Source organism: Primulina huaijiensis, chromosome 4 (genome assembly GCF_012295235.1).
Source record: "Primulina huaijiensis isolate GDHJ02 chromosome 4, ASM1229523v2, whole genome shotgun sequence".
NCBI classification, from domain to species: Eukaryota; Viridiplantae; Streptophyta; class Magnoliopsida; order Lamiales; family Gesneriaceae; genus Primulina; species Primulina huaijiensis.
This window is the reverse complement of record NC_133309.1, coordinates 22,265,665-22,270,972: the sequence shown is the minus strand read 5'-3', so window position 1 is coordinate 22,270,972 and position 5,308 is coordinate 22,265,665.

Here is a 5,308-nt window from a genome sequence, read left to right as displayed (position 1 = left end):
TCTATTAGATTTTAGAGTCCCAAGGATTTGTGAAGGATGTAGATTGAGAATCTTTTGATGTGGGTGATCAACTGAAATTATCACCTACATATTTCAAAGGAAACATGAAAATAGATCTTCCATTGTCTACCTCTGATGCCCAGAATGTTGGCAACACAAGTGTTTCATCATCTAGAACCAAACCATCTGAAGCTAAATCTTTTTCTAGGAAAAAATCATCTGAGTATGTTATGTTTTCTACCTCTTATATTCAAGTCCAAATAAATTTTGGCCGACAAAAAATTTAGACCGCAAGAGAGGTTATTGCATTTTATAAACTCAGATAATGCATATCAGAAAGAAAATATCATTTTTTGATATTTTGTCCAGAAAAACAAAAGAAAGATATTTAAAGAAATATTTTATTCCTTAATTGATTTTTCTATGTTAATAATATTGTGATATTGAAATATGAAATTTTATCTTTCTAGACTAATAAGATGTTCTAAGTTATTTACATATATGATAAAATTTGTGATAAGATCCATAGATATGATATGACTGATTAAAAGAGTTTAATTTTTTATAAAACTTGTTTCCATATTTGTGTAGGACTTTATAAAAGGAATAAATTATAAGACAAAAGAAATCTATAAATAAGAGTACATAGATAATGCGCATGAGGATGAATCAAGAGAGATAGGCGCCGCATGAGAAAAAGACTGAAGAAGATCGAATGCTTGATTATCATACTATTGTTGTGTTATCGTTGAGTGTTGAGGACGTTCTGGCACAACACCTATTTATTGTGTTGATTAGTATGTTGTTTATCAAAGATGATATTGACTCACAGACGTTACATTCGTAGTTTGATTATACATTTGGTTTAATTATTTTGGATAAACTTTATTCCCGGCCCTCATTTGCTAAGGGAATTAGTTTTTATTCAATTCACTAGTATTGATTTTGTAAACTAACAAGCTTTTTTAGTGAATGTTTTGTGCAGATGTACCGCACTTGTGCATGATTTATTATGTCTTATTTCATTCATCAAAGTTTATTTGTGCACACAACGCCTAACTATGATACACACAATCTTAGTTTTTTTTTTACTTTTATGTTAAACAACCGTCTTACATTATCAATCAAGAACCTCTCGTAACTCGGCTCTCCCTCGCAGGTACGAATCACCTTGCTGGCGAGCACTTGCAGCCAGACGAATACAAGTTGCATGGAGGTATAGGAAGAAATTAAACGGCGTCTTAGCCATGTCGACTCCTCCATCAGCCCAACCAAATAATTAAACTCTTGAAACCAACATCCATCTGTTCTAGTATAGACACACACATGCACACGGGCAGGCATCCATATCTCATCTTTCTATATACTAGAGTATTTATATTCATTCCATAGGTCAATATCATAAGATCCAATATGATACCTGCCCATTTTCTTGAAACACTATAACGCAGATGATACACGTAAAATTCGATCGATATACGGCGTGTGCTATATAACACAACAGGTTCTTTTAAATTGCTTTCTTTTTTAAGGCTGGAACTTGTCATTATTTTGTTGTATAAATGTATATGCTCCAAAGTTAAGATGCAAGCTGTGTTCATTACAATGAGGGGTGCATTATTGTTATTAAAGGTTCAATTTAATGGAGTTTTTGGGGTCTCAACAGTAACAGGTGAGGGGCTGTAATATCTGGACAATGCATGGTTGGCATGAGAATTAAGGTTTTTGTCCATAATAATGTACTTGAATGGTAATGATAATATATTCAACTCAATGAAATTTGTGTGATTTTGTCTTCGGACGCTCATACTTCCAACCAACCGAATACTATCTGTTTTTGGGCTCTGTCGATGCATTATTCTTTTGTCAGCATTCTCTTTGTATGACAAGATATTTTATTATTAATTCCGGTTTTCACAAATTTATATATGTGAAACGGAATAATACGATCCATATCTAAAATGAAAAATAATATTTTTTGGATTTAAAATAATATTTTTTATGTGACTATTCGTCTCACAAATTTAACTGTGATACAATATCATAAGAGTGATAATGTAAGGCTTGATAAGTGAGATCGATCTCTTACTTTCTCATTCATATGGAGGTGTCAGTCTAGTTTCTCTCCCTAAGTTTTTTGTTTAATAAACCAGCATATATTTTTCTAATCTTCATCTTTCTTATGGTTTTATTTTAATATCTATTTTTTTTATAAAAAAAAAAGAAATAAAAATATTATTAATAAATTTTGTTTTTAAAAAATATTATGTAGGTGTTGTCGAGTGTGATTTCATGTGAAAAGACCAAAAACCACGAAAGAATAATTCTTTCTGGTTTAGAGTTGTTTATCGGTTGGTTCAGTTCGATTTTCGATTTTATATTTCGTTTTTTTTTGTTTTGAAATATATAATCCGATATTTGAATTGATATTTTTCAGTTCGGTTCGGTTTGATTATCTAACAAAACGGTTCGGTTATTTCAATCTTGACAATTATTTAAATTAGTATTTAAAATATAATTGAAAATATAATATATTATTTTTATTTAGTTTTTTAATAAAACATTAAAAAACAAAATAAAAATATTCTTAACTCACTAAATACCAATCTCATAAAATATATAATCTATAATCTAAATAAAAATATAGATAAAATATTAATTAAATTAAATTTTTATATCTTCGATCGGTTCATTTTTTACAAATATAATTCAAAATTAAACCATATAAATTTCAATTTTAACATTTCTATCTGAATATGAAAAGAATTAAAAAAAAAAACTATTTCGATTCGATTCAATTTTTGATTTCTTCCATTTGAATTTACGATTTTTCGGTTTAATCTAAAGTTTGAACATATCTTCTAGCCAATGAGATGTATATTGGGAGCTAACTTGGGGAGGTTCCCATTAGGGGGTAATCTAATAGATTAACTTAGAATCCTATAATTTTAAACTTTAAAGTAATGTCAACATTTCTCATAGGGATTTCTTGTCAAATAACAAGAAATTGTAAAAAAATTTAATTAGCAAAAAATAAAAATCAACTCTATTTTCTCAACAACAAAAAAAAAATTGAAAAAAAAAAGTAAATTATTTTTTAAGATTGCATGAACCCTAGGGCCTTTACAATTGTGCATTCAAGCAAGAAAAATTAATATAGTTGTGTAATTATCTCTACATGGCTAGGCTAGGGTGGGTATAAATGGTTATTATGACTAAAATTCCTATGAAGTTTCAATAGGTTTTAAATTTGGAGAAATTAATTATTATTATTTTTTTATGATTGAAACATAATATTTCAAATGCTTTAAATTTCATTTACACACACAATCAAAAATTTAATTTTCCATATAATCATCAATATTCAATTATTAACATTTCAATCAAAATGCATGCCCATAATTCTTTATTTTTAAAGAAGATTTATAGGCACTAATACTACCTCAAAAATCCCATCATTCCAAATAAAAATATTTATGATGTTCTTCCTCCATTGATACCTTGAAATTTACTACAACAAATTAAATATTCTAAAATAATTTATTATTACACAAATTCATGTTATAATTTCTCTAACCCCATCTTCTTTTATTGTTGTTGGATTGGATTCATGTGGCTTGTCCTTCATAAATCACCAAGATTTTTTTTTTAAAATATATTTTTGAAGTAGTCACAACTATTGATGTTTTGCTATCAATATCTAATAATCATTATTTAAAATTTAATTATCAAAATTATATATATTATAAAATATATTTCAGTCTTAGGTAAAAACTTGTGCAAGACAGTCTCACTGGTCATATTTTGTGAGATCGTCTCACAAGAGACCTACTCTGAGTCTTAAATCAAATCTAAAAGTTTGATCTATAAGTTACCATTAATTTATTAGGAAATGGTAATATGAAGCAACGTGTGGAATTTGAACAAACACAAGAAGAACACACAAAAAAACATCCACAAGAATCAATGGGGAGGACAAAATCGTCCATTGGTATTGCTCCGCCGCGCCGCGGGCAGCCGTTGGCTTATCTATATACACTTATATTGTACGTTTATGTAAGTATTGATGATGTTACGTTCAATTATTGTATTGTACAATCTTTTTATGTTTCATAACATCAAATAAATGAATTAAACGTGATTGATGTTCGCATGAATGTGCGTGATTAATATAGAGTATATAAAAATATTATTAATTAAGTACTTGCGACTTTAAATAAGTGCCCTAGTCACAATATGTAGATTTCCTAAAATACTATTCATTTTTACATTATACTATTTTTCCTAAAATAATTATATAAAGTTATTTGTGTTATCGTAAATAATATAATATATATATATATATATATATATATATATATTTAAAAAAAAAATTATTTAATTTTTAATATTGTAATTAAATGTATCCGATTTTTATCAAATAAAATTATAGGCTAGAAACACAAAATTCAATTATATTTTTATGTTATACTTCTCCATCTCAATTATTTAAGTTTTTTTTTCAGTAATCTCAAATATATAGTTTATTTTCTATATTTATCATTATTTTTTGTAAAACATATAGATATTTGTTAAATGAAAACATATAATATTTTTTAAATAAAGATAAAATATAAAGTTTTTTGCAAAATTTGTTTTTTCATTGATTTTCTTAATTTACTTAGAAAAACAAACTAAACAACCAACACGCCCGTCTTTGTCGAATGAATCTTCAAACCACGACTCCGATCACAGTTGTGTAATGTAAATGAGAAACAATTATTTTGAAAAAGATTTTGGCGAATAGGATATAATTATTATTTTTTTATTTAACGTATCATATGATAAAAAAAAATACTATTTCTTATTAATTTTCTGAAATGATTCACGGTTCAAAATGAAAATACTTTTCTTTAATATCATTTTGAAATTTGACTTTTTCACAACAATATTTGGAAAGTTTTTGAAAAAGGAGAAATTACAAAGAAAATATAAAGAATGTGAATTGAAATTTGAGAGTCAAAGAACAATTTTTTTTAAATAATAATAATAAATGAATGTTGATTACTATTTAAATCTAATTTTACAAAATATTATTTTGCCTAAAAATATTATTTATAAAATTAAAAATATTTCTCAAAATTATTTTCTTAAAAAATTTAATTTATTTTTTTAAACACACTTAGAAACATTGAATAGCCCCTACCACCTTTCTCCCTCTCTATTAATTACTTCCTTTTTATCTTCCTCTCTCACCAACTTTTCTCTAACCCATATAAAGTCGTTTGTTTAAAATTATATACTAACTAATTTTTTAAAAAAAAAAAAT